This window comes from Capsicum annuum, unplaced genomic scaffold (assembly GCF_002878395.1).
Source record: "Capsicum annuum cultivar UCD-10X-F1 unplaced genomic scaffold, UCD10Xv1.1 ctg4842, whole genome shotgun sequence".
Classification (NCBI taxonomy): domain Eukaryota; kingdom Viridiplantae; phylum Streptophyta; class Magnoliopsida; order Solanales; family Solanaceae; genus Capsicum; species Capsicum annuum.
Genome location: NW_025856126.1, coordinates 111,406 through 131,807, shown reverse-complemented (window position 1 = coordinate 131,807; position 20,402 = coordinate 111,406). Strand labels below are relative to the sequence as shown.

The 20,402-nt window shown below is 35.3% G+C and overlaps 1 pseudogene; it reads right to left on the bottom strand.

Annotated features, from left to right (window-relative positions):
- LOC124892547 overlaps positions 1–11,478 on the bottom strand; it is a 35,786-nt pseudogene extending 24,308 nt beyond the window's left edge.
- Positions 11,479–20,402: the final 8,924 nt, after the last annotated feature.

The following is a 20,402-nucleotide window of genomic DNA, read 5'->3' as shown; positions in this document are numbered from 1 at the left end:
TATCGTAATTAAAAGCTAATTAACCAAAAATTTATCGTAATTTACAGAATTCATTGATATATATATATATATATATATATATATACATATATATAGACACCTTGCTCGCAATACAATGTGTTAACCCCCTCCCCTGCTTTCTTCCTCCCCCTCTCATGCATATACCTCGTAATACTAGTCTTACATTATTACAACTTCAAAAAAATACGCGTGTCTACATTGATTGAAAATAGTATATCGACTTCCTCAATAGTTTGATATATAGATTCACTTATCTAACTTTTGATTACTACGTACGTTACTACACGAGATATACGTACATATACATATATTCAATTGTCTGTCTGCTTTAAAATACGTACAATAAACATCACATACACGATTTTACTATCACATAATAATATACAACGTTTTTCACAAATACTCAAATGAATTATAGATTACATTATCTTATGTCATTAGTATACCTTCACCGTATATTATGTATATACTATATATATATACCTATACATACACACACATATGCACACTATTGACTATATCATGTTCTAAGTACGTATGATATATATCACACATACGTACACAAGTACTAGGTTTTGACTACATCGTTCATCAATCCATCACTACATCATATATAAATATCTAAATATATATATACATATATATATATATAGAGAGAGAGAGAGAAAGAGATATTTATATATATAAACTCTTGAATTCGTACTATATATATCACATCCACAAGTATATTACCTTATAATAGAACACATTTATTATATTCTGATGAATTATTGGTTATATATTACATTAATATGACTGTAAATACTTACTCTAAACATCACCTTTCAAATACGTACTATAAAGATCAGTTTTTATCTTTCAAATACGTATACAATAGTTTTCAATGGTCTATCCCAACGGTATGATATATATTTACACATATTCATTATATAAATATTATGCTTGTTTAGCGTCATTTAACGTATGTATAAAGAAAAATATTTATTTTATATATTGAAACATAAGTAAAAGATAAAGATTATGTTATACATAATTTGTATATTATATTTGATATATTTTTAGTGTGAGTTTTTTCACATTATATTGTTTGATTTTTATTATTATTATTATTATATTCGTTATTGACTACATGTAATCAGTATAATTTTAAAAAATAATGTATTAGATTATTTTTTAATAAAGTAAATATATTATATTATATTATATATGTAATCTAATATATTATTTTTACTAATAATAATAATTATATTACATAATCTAATATATTATTTTACTAATAAAAATATTATATATGGGATATAATTACTTTTTAAAAATAATTATTTACTTTTTATCTTTTCTAAATCTAAAACCAACCAAATTTGTTTTTTTTTAAATTTTTATTAATATTATTTAAATTAAAATGACCACAAGTAGTCATTTTAAAAATTTAATTTAATTTTGTAATTTCAATAAAATTCGACCACAAGTGGTCTGTTTATAAAAATTAATTTCTTTTTATTTAAATAAAAACTGACCACAAGTGGTCACTTTTTTAAAAATATTTTCTTTCCTTTTTTTTAAAATAAAAAAATCGAGCACAAGTGGTCTGTTTATTTAAAAATTAATTAAAAAATAATTTTAAAAAACCGACCACTTGTGGTCGGTTTTTGGAAATATTTTTAAATTATTTTTTTTAAAAAATCAACCACTTGTGGTCGGTTTGCTTATTTTTTTAAAATATAAAATAATTATATAAAAATTACTGGAATGTTTATTTTGATATTTTATAATAATAAAGCGGCCACATGTGGTCGATTTTTTAATAAATTTTTTTTAAAAAAATAACTAAAAAACAGACCACAAGTGGTTGGTTTTATCCGATCACTTTTTGTGGTCGATTTTTTCAGTTTTTTTTAGTAGTGAAAGTGAGGATAAAAAGAAATAAATTAAACACTATTTATTATTCAACATATTTTTTAAAATAATAAATTATATCTTTAAAAGATAATACGATAAAAAATATTTGTTACTATATTAATTATTTCTTAATTGAGTAAAGTTAATAGTGGACAAACTTTATTGAAAGGATGGAGAACTAATATTATACATCAACTAACAATGAAAATAAGATAAATATAACAACCAATGAGGTCTGCAAGTTTCACATCTAAGTAATACTCGATCCAATAATTTACGATATAGATAGATAAATAGATAAATAAATATTTCTAAAACATTCTAAGAAATTTAATAAAATAATCATATTAATAATTTTTTTAATATATATGTTAAATTAAAATATGACAAATAAAAATAACATAAAGTAAATATGTAATTGGACATGTTTGAGCTACATGTTGATTTTCCTGTAAAAGAGATTGGGATGCTGGAAATTATAGTCCCTAGAAGCACATATATTAAAAGCAATGTCTTTTATCTTTTTATTTTTTCTTGTTTTACACATGTTTCATGAGAGAATATCTTGTCTTAATTTACGTGTTATTTTGAGTTTTAAGTAAGTTTATATTAGATCCTAATTTTTCATACATTGTTTGAATATTTTGAATTGATTATTATTATAATTAATTTATAGTATATTTTACTTAGTCTTTAAATAAATAATATTTTATTTTAAAAAAATTAAATTTTATGTTCAAATTCAAGATCAAACTAATTTGTTTGACTTTCAAGAATTATGAAGTGTCACATAAATTGAGATAAATGAAATAGTTAAGAAGGTTATTGATTATCTTAGCTAGGGTTGTACTAATACTGGCTGGTACCTAACCAAATTCATTGACAATGATTTTGGTACTTTAAGAATCTTGTCTTGTAACAACGACATGTCATGGCCGTCCACGGTGGTGCCACTTGTCGGATATTCAAGAACACCACCACGCCCCGCTGTCGTCACGGCAACATCATCATGAGTAGTAGAAATCTTGTTGTTATTGTTCATGTCTCCATTGATTTTTTGTGGTCTTGGATAGTAAAAATCAGTAGGAAAAAAGTAATATTGAAGCCCTGCCATTAATACTTGAAACTTTGCTCTAAAGTGTGTTGGTATAATTTTATTGTTATTGGCCTTTTTGTTGTGTATTTATATAGAGAAAAAAAGGGAAATCCAAAAAGAAATAGCAGAAGGAATGTTCCTATTTATATAGGAAAATTGGCTACCTTGTTCAACAAGTAGTTTCCTATTCAATTCATGTGTACCAGCAAGTCTTCTAGAGAAAAAGTTAGCACAAAATATCAGTGTTATAAACTAATAAAGAACAAGAAGAAGATTAGAGAAAATAGAGAGAGTGATTCTTATTTCTTCTCTTGAGGAATGAATTACAATGAAGCAAAACCCCTTTATTTATAGGGGAAAACTAACCTTGGGGTTTATAGCTTTTCCTTAAATAGATATACACAATATATGGTAAAGTAGGTATTCACTATATATGGTAAAGTAACATTCACTATATATGGTAAAGTAGACATTCACTATATATGGTATATTTATAACACTCCCCCTTGAATGTCTAATTGATAGATAATATGCCTCGTTAAAACCTTACTAGAAAAAGGCCTAGTGGGAAAAAAATCTAGTGAAGGAAAAAGAGTACACATCTCTAACGATATACATATAGGCTGCCTCATTAAAAACCTTACAAGGAATACCCAGTGGGACAAAACCTCGTAAGGGAAAAAGAGTACAGTGCATATTAACTCCCCCTAATGAGAACATTCTTGAGCCTTTGCATCCCGATCTTGTGCACCATATTCTTGAAAGTTGTAGTTGGAAGAAACTTGGTGAATAAATCAGTCATATTATTACTTGAATGAATATGTTGAACGTTAATATCACCATTCTTTTGTAGCTCAAGTATGTAGAAAAGCTTTGATGAAGTGTGCTTCGTTCTATCTCCTTTTATGAATCCTCCATTAAGATGTTCCATGCATGATGCATTACCTCCGTATAAAATTGTGGATAGATTGTCATATTTCACACCACATTTTTCTCGAACAAGATGTATCATGGATCTCAACTATACTAATTCTCGACTTGCTTCATGAATAGCTATTATCTTAGCATAATTCGATGAAGTGGCTATGATAGACTGCTTTGTATATCTCCAAGATATAGCAGTATCCCTACATGTAAACACATTGCATGTTTGAGATCGAGATTTATGCGGGTTAGATGAGTACCCAACATCAGCATGACCAATAAGATTGGGAATGCAATCTTTAGAATAAAATAAGCTCATGCATCTTATCCCATTTCGATGTCTCCTAGTAGGAGTAGAAATATACCTTGATAACATATTAACCGAAAAGGCTATAAGCCTTGTAGTATTTGCAAGCTACATGAGTGCATCAATTACACTAAGATATGGTACTTCATAACCAATCCAATTCGATTTATTTCAAATTTCAGCAAATAATATATTTCTTTGAAAACTCTCCAAGAGTTCCAATAATTTTCAAGCTATGAGCTTATACAATATAAGGATTATAAATAAGTTTCCCAGAAACTTTTATATGCTTCAAGCATTTTGAATCCTTGAAAGTTTTTCACATAAGTTTTGTCAAGTGACAATAGTCAACATTTCATGAGTGACATCTTCAAGTATTTGGACTGCAAATCAAATAAGTTTGACGCATACCGAAATGCATCCTTTCATGTCACTTGATAATGTTTCTACGTTAGAATACTTAATTAAAAGTATAATTTGGATACTCATAATCCTTTAAAATACTATGCCAATATTGTATCAAAGATATCGTCGACAGTTTATCATTTTGTATCGGTTCGCAATGTGACATAACATTTTGAGATCTCTCACTTCATTATTTTCAGGTACCTGAACCTATCATAAGGTTTCATGAAGTGTTATGTCATAGTCTCTTCAAAAGATAATTGCCTTCTTATTATGATTATTTTCTCCTTATTTTTCAAGGACTTTCATTTGGAACCAATTAGTCTACCACGCTTCACGCATGCATAGATTTTGTCCTTTAGGAACATAAAATAAGAGAACTTGCACTTAATATGAGATGCTTTAGGCATTTGACTTGAATTATCTTTTGGATGAGGATCTGGTGATAATTCCTAACATATTTCATAGCGCTTATAATCTCCCCCTTATGTTAGAAAAACTAACATACATCCTCTACTTCTTTGAGGAATCCATCTTTGTGTATCATGGTATATTCATTAGTCATATACCGCACATCAAAATTATTAGATAGAATAGTTGGTTCATGACCTTGAACCAATTGATGGGGAAGAAATAATCACAATTTATTGGTCTAATGCATATAAGTATTATTGTGTGCAACATATCATATTTCAGACCAACACATGAAGCTTTGTTCTCATTAGCGATGGTTTAGCTATTTATCGAATGTATTCAATGCTAACCATCATCATCAAGATGAATTATCTTGATTACACAATCTGAAAATTATGCTTAATTTATATTGAACAAGTAACTTTATGAATGTCAAATGTAGGTTGATCATGAGTGTACATATGATCATCTTATTGATCCATCTTTTCAACATATCACATGATAGGTGAACGGGCCCTTATTCACCTTTTATACTTTTCAGATTTTAAGGGATCCAATCCCAAAATTAGTTGGTCCAACCAACTTATCATGAGAACAAGCAACATTAAAAGCTCAAGAAGAATTTTTGAATTCTTCAATATGTATTTAATACTTAATATGCACATCTATGGGATGTCCCAATAGTTCATGTCAACTTATGAACTTTTATATTAGTAAAATCCAAGTTTACCATGACATGTATTTTTTTTCTTTAGTAAATTTCATATTTATTATTACATGAATAAATTTCAGATTTACTACTTTAGAAGTAGATTTCAAAATTATTCTTCTCAGTTATTCTGCCTCTTTCGGAGGTGAGTTGTGATACCATCATAGTCAAGTGCACGTTTGTATTGAAACAATCTAAATCCTCATTCCCCAGGAATGGAATATAATCGTGCCTTAAGCCTATCAAATTTTGATAACTAATAACCTCTGCCATGATATTGCTACTTCAGGAGTAAATTGAGGCATACATATGATCTAGAGAATTTTTCTCTAACATATCTTATGATCATACTACGCGTGCAAAAATAACATCACTTTTGATGATCATTATCATATTGTCCCTCCACGCGTATATTCAAGCATTCAATCACTTGTCTTCTTTCAGACATATTATGCACTGCTACCACATACACCTCAAGAATGAAGTAAGTAGTCATATTTCAGACTTATGATATATTCCTACCACATTCACTTCATGGAATGGAGAATATTCAATAGGTCAAATTTCATGACTTTTCATCAAACACCCATTATTTTGCCTTAGCCATCATAATATCATCAATATGGTGCATTGAGATTCAAACTCAACGTCTTACCCATATAAAGGCATCTTATGCATAAATTGATGGGACTTAAACCCAACATATTATCATCCCTTTGATAATATTGTTCTTGAGTAATAAATTTAAACATAAATGGTTCCAAACCAATTATTTTTCCACAAATCCAATAATAATTATATTAGTAGTAGCAAAAGAAATACAACATAAAAAATTACTAACCTTGAAATCCTTCAGATTTATAATCTCACCTTAGTTGGTTAGAGCATCGTGCTGATAACGTGTTATAAACTAATAAAGAACAAGAAGAAGAGTAGAGAGAATAGAGAGAGTGATTCTTATTTCTTCTCTTGAGAAATAAATTACAATGAAGCAAAACCCCTTTATTTATAGGGGAAAACTAACCTTGGGGTTTGTAACTTTTCCATAAATAGATATACACAATATATGGTAAAGTAGGTATTCACTATATATGGTAAAGTAGACATTCACTATATATGGTATATTTATAACACATAGGAAAATTAATCAGTTTAAGGGGGACATATATTTATTGCTCCAAGTGGAAAAACAAAATTAATTTTGGACAAAATATAAAAGGGTAGGACGAAAACATCCTTAAGGAAACTATGTGGGAAAATTTTTTGCCCAAAAAGGTATCATATAAAATAAAATGTAACCAAATAAACTACAATTTGTTTCATATTAGTTGGTCACTTTTAATTTTGCACACTCCTTAATAAATCACACACACAAAATGATAGTTTTATTACACTCCCGAAGAGTATTAATTGCAGGGGTAAAATGAGAAAAAATTAATTAATTTTATCTTGATTTAACAAGTGAAAAAGCAATTGGGAACATGTAATTTTACCAAGATCGATGATCCACTAATATAGGACGGAAAATTATTTATTATTCATATTCTGTTTTACTTTCATATGACATTATTCATGGTGAGCTCAAAGAGGATGTGTACGTGATGAAAAAAAAAAAGAAAAGAGCTTACTTTTGGTCGTGCAGGGTTCAGAAAAGGGTTGGACGACAAGAGGTAATTTTATGCAGCCTAACCTGTGACATTGGTCAAGTAGTAATTTTAGTAGTTAAGCTAAGACTCTTTTTCACAATGAGATGTATAAATAACCATTCTCAGAGCTAAAAGCATTATTGTCACAATAATATAGAATACACTGCATAGCAGAAAGTATAATTGAACCTATCTACTTTTTTTATACGAAACCTAATATTCATCCTTACATTGTTGCTCAAGAAAATCAATGAAAGCTAGTGCAAATACACAATGAGTCATTGATCATCCCACACAGTCAAATATTTGAAAAATGGCTCTTGTATATAATTGTGTAGACACTGTATATAAACTGCATATCGGTCACCAAAAATGAGAATCCTCTATAGTAAATTCAATCAATAATCACTCTTACTTTCAACATTTGGTGACTTTCTAACTGTTCTTTGTAGCCTCACTGTGTATCAAAAACATGTACAACTACAAATTTACCTATGAGTTTCCTTTTTCTATAGGTTTATTCATCGCGATAAGTGAATTAGAACAAATATAAATACATATGCTCACCTTCATAGTTCATACAAGCAATGAAGAAATTTTCCACCAATATTACTTGGTTGAGTTCATACTTCTCGGAGTGTAACAACTGCTTCGAATGCTTCCACAAGCATTGCCACTCTTTTTTTTTTCCTAGTAGGAGTTAGCGTGGTGACTAAATTCTCCATTGCATAATCAAGCATCCATTTTTCTGCTTTTTTCCTCTCATCTACCATTTGATGTCTCAAGTCCACTTTTTTGGTTCTTGATTAGGTGTAGTGGGAAGAAATTTAGGTGCCCGGGGGTTGAATTTCCTTGCTCTTTCTAGTGCCTTGATTGATATCCTGGGGAGGATCAACTTCTTCAGTTTGCTCCAGTTTTTGGACCTTTATGTCTTAGGTTTGTTCGTGGTTAGTGAAAGTTCTCTCTCTTCTTTTGGATCCTTCATTTCTTGATCCAACATCTTTCCATCTTCAGTTATGTCAAGATTTGTCAAGCTTTCTACAAAATTTAAGCTATTATTCACTTCACCTTCAGCCTCCGTGAGTTCCTAGTCCGAGATTATGTCACTGGTGACTGACTGTGTATCTGATGAATCATCTTGAATTGGCGTAGTAAGGATCTCGTTAACTTCCTATCTTATGAGTTTGAAAACATTATCTCTACAGAAACTTCTCCCGTGTTGCCTTGGATTATGATCTTCCCTGCTTGTCTCTGCATCATCCTTTGTCTTAGAGAAATCCTAGAGAGAGTTGCACATTTTTTTCAGCCGGTGTACTGCTGTCTTCTACCCCATCATTAGTTCTATCTAGTAGTTCATTTCAAACTTTTGATGCAACATTTCATAGAACATGCTGTGATACCATGTGCCACATGCTGATGTAACTCCGTTTGTCCGCCTGACCCTTGGATTCTCTATTGCCTTCTTTGGGATCAAAAATTAATAGCAAGAGAGAATATTCACGACCAAGTTTAGGTGTTTTCGCATATTCTTTTTCTATCTTTTTCTTGGCAATATTTTCTTGCATTGCTACATCATTAACTGAAGATGAACTCTGGATGTTCATTTCAGTGAGTGAATTTTTTTCACCATCTGCAATTGAGCTCTGAGTTGTATTAGATATTTCACTAATAATGCCATCATTATTCTCAAGCTCCATATCTTCTACTCCATTAACTGCATCGGTTAATCTTGAGATAGAATAGGGGATCTCTTTCCTGGAATTATTTGAGCTATCTTCCTGATCTTCAATCTGAGCTTTTCTTTCCACCCGAACCTTATTACTCAAAGTGCTCCTTATTACTCAAAGCACTTATCATTTCATCCGACTTCTACCTAAGTATAGACTATTGAAGATTATAATTCTTGTACATAGAGCAGTCATTTTCTTCAAGCTTTCTGTCTATACCTGCAACAACTTTCTGTTGCTTACAAGGCACGAATGCATTCTGCTTGCACGTGATCTGTAAATGTTCTTCACCGCTATCTCTGAGCTTAGGAAATGCAATCTAACTATTATTTCCTTATGGTAGAACTATAGTTTCAAAGGATTTTATAAGAAGTTCCACCTTCGTTTGCTAAGTCGGAGCAAGTTGACTTTAGCCTGCTGAAGTGCATAATCAAGCATCCATTCTTCTCCTCTTTTTCTCTCATCAACTGTTTAAGTTCTTAATCAAAAATCGACCGGGTCATGCCAGGGAGGCTGGAGAGCGTCCTAGTGTAGTTGGTTTGAGTAGGCAGGGCCATTTGGGTGGTCAGGCAGGTAAAATGGTGCAAACGAGGGATTTTCAGGCCAAATCGGTGTGCTATTTTCACGACCCAAAAAAGGATCATGATCGGCGCTATGTAGTAATCAAAAGTTAGATAACTGAATCTATATATCAAACTATTGAGGAAGTCGATATACTTTGACCAGCTAGGATCTCATCTCGATATTTACACAACTGGATATCCTCAAATTAAATGGTCTTTATGTGCTCTATCAAAGAAGATTTATCTTGAACATAAGCCAACAATACCCCTGACCTTATAACACCAAAACTGATACCTTTGCCTTCAAGTTTCTGCACATCTTTCACCAACTGCCTCTTTCCAGGGGCTATATGCGCCAAACTACCCATAGATTTCCTGCTCAAAGTATCAGCCATAACATTAGCATTTCCTGGATGATACAAGATAGCAAAATCATAATCTTTGAGTAATTACATCCATCGATGTTGTCGAAGATTTAGATCTCGCTGCTGAAAAATGTACTTCAAACTCTTATGATCGGTATAAATCTCACAAGTTTTACCGTATAATTAATGCCTCCAAATCTTAAGTGCAAAAACCACAACTGCCATCTCTAAATTATGTGTAGGATAGTTCAGCTCGTGCTTCTTCAACTGCCTCAAAGCATAAGCAATAAAATGATCATGTTGCATGAGAACACATCCTAATCCAACCCTCGAAGCATCACAAAATACCTTGAATCCTCCAGAGCCTAATGGTAAGGCTAATACCGGTGCAGTGGTCAAATATATTTTGAGTTTCTGGAAGCTCTGCTCACATTCTTCTATCCACTAAAACATCACGTCTCTCTATGTTAACCTAGATAATGGATCTATAATTTTAGAGAAATCCTACACAAAATGCCTATAGTAATTAGCCAAACCTATAAAGCTGCAAATCTATGTGGGTGAAGTAGGCCTAGGCCATTTTTGCACTGCTTCTGTCTTCTTAGAATCCACCGTGATACCTTCTTTGGAGACAACATACCCAAAAAAGGATACTGAGTCGAGCCAAAATTTGCATTTTGAGAACTCATCATAAAGCTTATGTTCCCACAATGTCTGCAATATAGTCACCAGATGATTCTCATGTTCTTCTAGGCTATGAGAATATATCAGATTATCATCAATAAATACTATCACAAATTTGTCCACATACTTCCTGAACACCCTATTCATCAAGTCCATGTATGCAGCAGGAGCATTAGTTAACCCGAAAGGCATCACAAGGAACTCATAATGCCCATATCGAGTTCTGAATGCTATCTTGGATATATCTTTCTCCTTGATTCTAAGATGATGATAACCAGACCGAAGATCAATCTTTGAAAAATGGACAGCCCCTTGTAACTGATCTAATAGGTCCTCTATACGAGGCAACAGATACTTGTTACGTATTGTTACCTTGTTTAGCTGCCTGTAGTCAATACACATCTTTAGAGATCCATCTTTCTTCTTTACAAACAAAGCTGGTGCACCCCATGGCGATATACTCGGTCTGATGAAACTCTTATCTAATGTCTTGTAACTGTTGTTTAAGCTCCTTTAATTCTGCTGGTGCTATACAATATAGGGGTATAGATATTGGCATAGTGTCAAGTGCCAGTTCAATACCGAAGTCTATCTCTCGTACTAGAGGTAATCCAGGCAACTCCTTAGGAAATACATCAGAAAATTCCTTCACCACAGGTAGCTCCTCCAAACTAAGGACCCCCTCTACAGCATCACTCATCATAGCCAAGAAACCCATGCAACCTTTCTTTAATAGTCATTCGGTCTTCATAAAAGATACAACTTTACTAACTTCTGAAACTTGACCCCCTTCCAATAAAAAACTAGATTTGTTGGGTATCTCAAATCTAACTATCTTTGCATGACAATCTATGGTAGCATAGCAAGGAGATAACTAATCCATGCCCATTAGCACATCAAAGTCAATCATATCAAGTACAATTAAGTCGGCAAGGGTATCAATACGTCCCACTATAATCTCGCAATCACGGTACACATATTCAACTAATAAGCAATCTCCTATGGGAGTGGCAATAAAAAAAGGACAATCTAACATCTCAGTATGTCTATCAAATCTCACAGCAAAATATGAGGACACATAAGAGTAGGTAGAACCCGGATCAATCAAAGCATATGCATCAAAAGAATAAATGGAAAGAATACCTGTAACCACTGCATTAGAGGCCTGAACATCCTGTCTAGTAAGTGCAAAGACTCTCGGTTGGCCTCTACCAACATTTTCTTGTGCCTAATTTCTAACAACTCATTCTCCTTTACCTCGACCTCTATTTCCCATACCTATAGGATTACGAGTAGCCTGACTTGGTGCAACTACCTGAACAGAACCCTGACTAGCATTTCTCTGAAATTAAGGCCAATCCCTGATGTGATGACCTAATTGTCCAAATTGAAAATAATCTTTAGTCAAAACACGACACTAACCCATATGCGATTTGACACAAGTCTGGCAGGATGGAGTAGTGGAATACATCTGGCCCAAACTATGATATCCCTAAGATATTGAAGACCCCTAGGTACCCTGTCTAGAAGGTGGTTTATACGCAGACTAAGAAACCAAATTTGTCCCTGTCTGATGGCCCTGATGCTTTCCCTTATTTTTCGCTCTCCGATTTGAACTTAAGTCACCACTGAAAGATCCACTCATCTTAGCCTTCTTACAAACCTCATAAGCTGCCCGCTCTACACTACCCTTCTCCTCAATTATTCTAGAAAGATCTACTATCTCATAATAGGTCAAGACTTTCATCTATGGGGCCACTGCAATTTAAAGATCAGCAACCAACCCATTTAAAAACCTCTGGACTTGAGCTACTTTTGTGGACTCCAAGTATGGAGCATATCTAGACAACTTGCAAAACATAGTATTATAGGTCGACACATCCATATCTGGAGTCTGAACCAATATCTTAAATTAAGTTGTATATTTTTGTTTCTAACTTTCAGGAAGAAGGGTATCCATGAAGAACTTAGTGAACTCATCCCATGTCAGTGGTGCTGCTCCTGTAGGCCTTCCTAGCAATAAAGTTTTATGCCAAGTGTTATCCGTGTCTTCCAACTTGTACGATGAAATCTCCACAGCCCTCTTGCTAGAATACCCTAACGCACACAGTGCCTTGAATGTACCATCCAAAAAGCTCTGAGAATAAGCTGAACTGTCTGAACCTATGAATTTTGGTAACTTCAACTTTAGAAACTCCTGAAAAGAAACCTTCTTTTTTCCAAAGTTGTAAGTCTGAATAGGTGCCTGTAACTATGTAAAATTACGTTGACCACCCCTCTCCTATTTATCCAATCAGTCAGCCAAGCCCTTTATGGCTCTTTGTATAGAAGCAAGTACCCCAGCAGTACTACCCTTATGAGATAATGGAGGTGGACTATCTTTCCTTTATGGAGTAGGATCTCTTGAACTTCTTGGAGTGGCAGTGCTATTCCCTGCGGTATCACGACTACCCCTACTTTGGCCCCTTTGAGGGGCTTCATGATGTTGGGCGTATTTATATGTCTAAGCACCATAACTTACCCATGTTTTAGCTAAGTTTTGAGGATAAAATACATAATTCTTGCACTTTTAGTCTATTTTCAATTAAGTGAGCTGACCTATGTGATTAGCATGTTTTTCAGGTACTAATGAAGAAGATTTCAGCACTTTGGGGACCTGTGGATAGCAAAGGAAAACTTCACATAAAAGGGAAGGCAGCTTTTGGAGTGAATGTGATGCATGGGAACTTTTTCCCGGGCAAACTCAGTATTTTTAAATAGTTAAGGATGCAGTAGCAATTTATTAGAGAAGGATGTTATTGAAAGCATTATTGCTGAATTTTTAGGGATTATTCACATTATTTAGATTCTGTATTATTTTGAAAACAAGGGAGAAATGACTGAGTAGAGCGACAGAGAGAGAAAAACGTGTTTCTCTCTTAGTCACATTAGTCATCTTCATCACCAAGATCATTCTAAGTTTTGGTATGATGAATATTTCTAGTTTGATTTCTATTTTATTCATGAGTAGCTAAGCTTATTTGTTAGGGTTATGGAAACCTTGTAGTATACTCTCTATTGCTATGGGTTTGTGAATTTATAATGTGTCACGCCACTTATATCATTACTCTCTTCATTTAGATTGAATTCTCTTGGTTGCAAACATAGGGAATGCACCATTATAGCACTAACTTGTTCGATAGAAAAGTTATTGTTTAGAAAAGAGAGTGTGATGAGAAAATAGGGTTTCCAACCTCTATTTTACACATTAATGCCTTAGCAGGATTAACTTCTTGGAGAGTTTGTACAATTTGTTATACACTTTGGGTTCGAAAGAAATAAGGTGAATAAATCCTTGATGGTTGAAAAACACTTGGATTGAGAATTAGAATACGTCTCTCTATAAGTGCATGCATGTATAAAGTTCATATTACTCGTAGTTAATAGAGAAGTAGAAGATACAAGGTGGACATAACCCTAACTTGCCATTCTCTGTGATTAAATATAATTACACATATCATCTCATCGTTACACTAATAATATTATTGTGCACTTAAACCAAACCCCCTTACATTGGAACCTTCGACCAGCAGTCTAATAATAATCGAAATACTTAGGGATCATAGTATTCCCTGTGGGATTCGACAATCAACCCAGTTGGATTCTATATTTGACACCGACCGCTTACACTTTCTAACAAGAGTTGTAATTTGGGCGTATCAACTTTTGGCGCTGCTGCCGGGGAATACGGTTGTCAACTAAGTTTGTGATAGTTAATAGACCCTTTGGTCAAAGATTCTCAAATTTTACTTTTTGTTTGTTGTTTTTGTTTTGTTCAGGTTTAGTGGAGTGCATGCCAAATACACGAAGTTCTGGTCAACCATTATTACCTATAAATCCTGAACCACATCTTATTGGCAGAATGGATGCGCAACGAGACCTTGAAAGGATAGCTACTCAACAGGAGCAGGCTAGATTAGCTACATTGGCAGCTGAGCAAGTAAATCAACAGAATGCTGATAACCCAGTTTGGGTACCAAACCTTGATAATGAGGACCTAGGTGATGATGAGTTATTAAATCCAAGGCGTGCAGATGATGTGGTTGCACCAGTGAGCAAGAATGTCAATAGAGATCGTCAAGCTGGAATGAAACCTGAACGCCGAGCTGTGCAGGTTGCTTTTGATGATGATGATGATGACTTGGATGGGGCTGGTGCCACAGGGGCTATTATTCCTCCGCCCTTGGCATCCAGAGCCAACTTCAATATCACTAGCACTATGATCCAGCTATTGCAACTCAAAGGGTTATTTGCTGGACTTGCAGGCGACGATCTGAATATACATCTGATTAATTTTATCTCAACATACAAATCGTTTGACAATCCAGGGGTTGGACAGAATGCGATTCGACTGCGCTTATTTCCATTGTCTCTATCTGGAGAGGCAACTCTATGGTTAAACGGGCTAACTCCTGACTCTATTACAAATTGGAGGCAACTGAAAGAAGCTTTCCTAGAAAGGTTCTTTCCGCTATCCAAGAGAGCACAATTAAGAGATGAGATAAGCAATTTTAGACAGCTTCCAACTGAAGCTCTCCACGAGACATGGGAGAGGTTCAAGAAGAAGCTTATGCGATGCCCAAATCATCAGATGACCAATGTCCACTTGATGGAAATATTATATCGGGCTTTGAACTCGGTGACTAAGCCAGTGGTTAATAATGCTGCAGGTGGGTCATTTATGGACCTTACTTTTATTGAGGCATGTGATATGCTGGATCGTATGATAAAGCAGAGTAGAGCTTGGCATACCAGGGATTCTGAGGTAGCAAGCTCTACTGTATCTATTGGCATGACGGCAGAACAGAGGCGAAGAGAAGAGGAACGTGACTAGGATATAGCTCACATGAAAACGCAGATGGACCCTCTTACCAAGCATTTATTATCAAGGAAGACAGAAAAGGTCAAGGCTGTTGTATCATAGTGAAGAGATGACTCCGATTCTAAGAAGGAAGCAAATTACTTGAATAATCAGGGGGGTTTCCGAAGTAATGTCCAAGGAAACCAAGGTCGAAACTATTATGAAAAATCTGGATACAAGGACCGAGACCAAGGGAATTGGAAGAATAAGAATGATAGGAGCGGTTTGTATGTCCCTCCTGGAAATCATGAAGCTGTTGCACCTAGCTCTGGGAAGATGTCCATGGAGGACATGATGGCTAAGATGTTGAAAGGAGTGGAGGCAACCAACACGGGAGTAATTGAGGTAAAAAATGATTTGTCCTCAATAAATCAATTGGTTGACTCGCATTCCACTTCAATAAAACAACTGGAACAACAAATGAGTCAACTATCAGCGGCATTCAATCAAAGAAAAGCTGGCACTTTACCGAGTGACACTGTCCAAAATCCAAGGAATGATGGATCATGTTTGGCTATTACAACCAGGAGTGGTAAAGTGTTGGAAAATCCATCCAAAGGCAAGCCCGTAGTTGATAGTATAGAGGAGAATGTTATTAAAGCAGATTGTGATGATTATGTAGAAGTTGAAAATCAGAATGAGAACGTTTATGATACTGTACCTAGATGTCAGCAGTCTGAACAGATTGATAATAGGAAGCACAATAAAAAGGAAGTAGTGGAGAAAACTCTTCCAAATCCACCACCACCTTTTCCTCAATGACTGAAGAAGAAAGCTGATGACACCAGGTTTAGTAAATTCATGACCATGCTGAAGCAGCTGACTACTAATGTGCCTTTGGTGGAGGCACTGGAGCAAATGCCAGGGTATGCAAAATTCATGAAGGACTTTTTGACAAAGAAAAGGACAGCGAGCTATGAACTGGTAGATAATTTTCATCATTGCAGTGCAATTGCCACGAGGTCTTTAGTACAGAAGAAGGCAAATATGGGTGCTTTCAGTATTCCTTGCACGGTTGGATCTTTAGATTTTTCTAAGGCGTTATGCGATTTGGGGGCTAGCATAAATTTGATGCCACTAGCCATTTATAAACAGTTGGGGTTGGGCGATCCTACACCAACCAACATGCGGCTCGTAATGGCAGATAGGTCGATAAAATGACCTGTTGGTATTTTGTATGATGTATTAGTGAAGGTTTCTACCTTCATTTTTCCTACAGACTTTGTTATTTTGCATTGCGAGGTGGACTTTGAGGTGCCCATAATCTTGGGTCGACCTTTCCTCGCAATAGGAAGTGTGCTTATTGATTTACGAGCAAATGAGCTTTTATTTTGGATGAATGACGAAGTGGTACATTTTGATGTATGCAAATCAATAAAGCATCCCAATGATATGAATGTGTTCTCTATAGATGATGTTTATTATGAGGATGAGAAGGAATTATCTTTAGAGAAGCAGCTTACTGTTGAGCCATTGGCTGTTGTGCTTTTGAACTTTGAGCGTGAGGATGTTGAAGAGTACGAAGAAACTATCTGTGCTTTGATAGGAATGGGGTCGTATTCATATGCCCCCAAGAAGCTGGACCTTGACCTTAAGAATCGAGCTTCACCACCAGCAAAGCCATCTATTGAAGAGCCACCGGTGTTAGAATTGAAAGAGCTACCCAGTCATCTAAGGTATGTGTTCTTGGGTAGTGGAAATACACTGCCAGTTATTATTGCTGCTGATTTAGGTAAACAATAGGTAGAGGCTCTCATCTCTGTTCTAAAGAGGTACAAGAGAGCTATTGGTTGGACTATTGTTGATATAATTGGTATCCCTCCTGGCATATGTATGCACAAGATTTAGCTAGAGAAATATTGCATACCCACTATTGAGCATCAGCGTCATCTGAATCCACCTATGTAAGAGGTGGTGAAGAAAGAAATTATAAAGTGATTAGATGCAAGGGTGGTGTATCTAATCTCAGACAGTAAATGGGTGAGTCTTGTACAATGTGTGCCCAAGAAAGGGGCCATGACAGTAGTAGCAAATGAGAAGAATGAGCTAATCCCACTCAGGCCTATCACAGAGTGGAGAGTGTGTATGGATTACTGGAAGCTAAACTCATGGACGTTAAAGGACCATTTCCCAATGCCATTCATGGATCAAAGGCTTGATCGATTGGCAGGAAAGGGATGGTTCTGTTTCTTGGATGGTTATTCCGAATATAATCAGATTTTCATTGCTCTTGAAGATCAGGAGAAGACCACTTTTTTATGCCCATATGGTACTTTTGCATTCAAACGAATGCCATTTGGACTATGTAATGCACCTGCTACTTTTTAGTGGTGTATGATGTCCATTTTCTCTGATATGGTTGAAGACACCTTGGAGGTGTTTATGGATGACTTTTCGGTTGTAGGTGAGTCATTTGAGTCATGCTTGGCAAATCTGAGTATGGCTTTGCAGCGATGTGAGGAAGTCAATATGGTGCTAAATTGGGAGAAGTGCCATTTTATGGTTAAGGAAGGCATTGTTCTAGGGCATAAAGTCTTTGAAAAGGGAATTGAAGTTGATCGAGCCAAGATTAAAGTTATTAAGAGACTACCACCTCCAATTTTTGTGAAGGTGGTTCGTAGTTTTCTCGGTCATGCTGGTTTTTATCAGAGGTTTATTAAAGACTTCTCCAAGATTGCAAACCCATTATGCAAACTTTTGGAGAAGGAAGCCAAGTTTTACTTTGGTGTAGATTGCTTGAAGGCATTCGAATGCCTCAAGGGAAAGCTAGTTGAAGCCCCTATTATTGTAGCACCTGATTGGTCTCTACCTTTTGAAGTTATGTGTGATGCAAGTGGTGTAGCCTTGGGTGCTGTACTTGGTCAAAAAAGAGAAAATCTATTTCATCCAATCTACTACACGAGTAAGGCCTTGAATGGAGCACAGAAGAACTATACCGTCACTGAACAAGAGCTTCTAGCAGTTGTTTATGCTTTCGAAAAGTTCCGTGCTTACTTGTTGGGAACCAAGGTAGTGGTTCATACAGATCACGCGGCTCTAAGATATCTAATGGCAAAGAAGGATGCTAATCCAAGGCTAATTAGGTGGGTGTTACTGCTTTAAGAATTCGATTTCGAGGTAAAGGATAGAAAAGGTTGTGAAAACCAAGTAACTGATCATCTATCTAGACTTGAGAGTGAGCACACAGTGTAAACCAACCTTGATATTGATGATGCATTCCCCAACGAAGAGATTCTAGCAACTATGGTGGAAAACTTACCGTGGCATGCAGATTTTGCTAACTACGTGGTAAGCGAAGTGATTCCTGAGAATCTCTCCTTTCATCAAAAGAAAAAGTTCATGCATGATGTGAAACATTACTTCTGGGATGAGCCTTATCTTTTTCGATGATGTGCTGATGGTATTATTAGGCGGTGCATCCCAGATGTAGAGGTGCCTAGCATACTGGAAGCAAGCCATCCTTCTCAAGTTGGAGGTCACCATGCAGGTTATCGGACGGCCAAGAAAGTACTGCAAAGTGGCTACTATTGGCCTTCATTATTCAAGGATGCCTACGATTTTGTAAGAAGATGTGATCAGTGTCAGCGGAAAGGTTCTATCTTAAAGCACTATGAGATGCCCATGTCCAAAATGCTTGAAGTAGAGTTATTCGATGTCTGGGGTATCGACTTCATAGACCCATTTGTGAGCTCATTTGGGATGAAATATATCTTAGTTGCTGTGGATTATGTATCCAAATGGGTTGAAGCAGTCGCGCAAGCTGATAATGAAGGTAAGAGTGTTGTGGCGTTCTTAAAGAGAAATATCTTCTCTCGTTTTGGGGTACCCCGTACCATCATAAGCGATGGAGGATCACATTTCTGTAACAAGCTATTCAGAGCTATATTGGAAAAGTATGGGGTTAAGCAACATAAGGTAGCTACACCGTACCACCCATAAACTAGTGGGCAGGTGGAGGTTTCAAACCGGGAAATCAAGCTGATCCTTGTAAAGACTGTGAATGCCAGCAGGAAAGATTGGTCCAGGAAGCTAGGTGATGCCTTATGGGCATATAGGACCACGTTTAAGACACCAATTGGCATGTCACCATACCAACTAATTTATGGAAAGGCTTGTCACTTGCCAATTGAGCTAGAACATAAAGCAATGTGGGCACTGAAGCAGCTTAACCTAAACTGGGATGATGCTATTAATATGAGATTGGGGCAGCTGAATGAGATGGATGAATTCCATCTAAATGCATATGTAAGAGCAGATATTTACAAGGAAAGTATGAAAAAGTACCATGATCGTAGGATTATCCAACGAAACTTTTAGAAAGGCGATTTGGTACTCCTTTTCAACTCCAGACTGAAGCTGTTCCAGGTAAGTTGAATTCTAAATGGTCTGGTCCATTCCAAATCAGCCAAGTTTACTCATCTGGAGTAGTGGAGTTAGAAAACAATGATGGTAGTGTCTTTAAGGTGAATGGCCAAAGAGTGAAGCTATATATCAGTCCAACTGACTCGATCAAATGTATAGCCACCATATATCTTGATGAAGTCTGAGTAATCGAGATAACTATGTCGTGCCGTGACAATAAATCAAGCGCTACATGGGAGGCAACCCATCATTTTAATCATTTTTGTTTTACTAGGAGTTTGTTTTTGATAAATAAAAATTCAAAAAGAAGAGTCGAGCCACGACCAAAACTAAGGCGCTTGGTGGGAGGCAACCCATCCTTCTAATCATTTTTGTTGTTT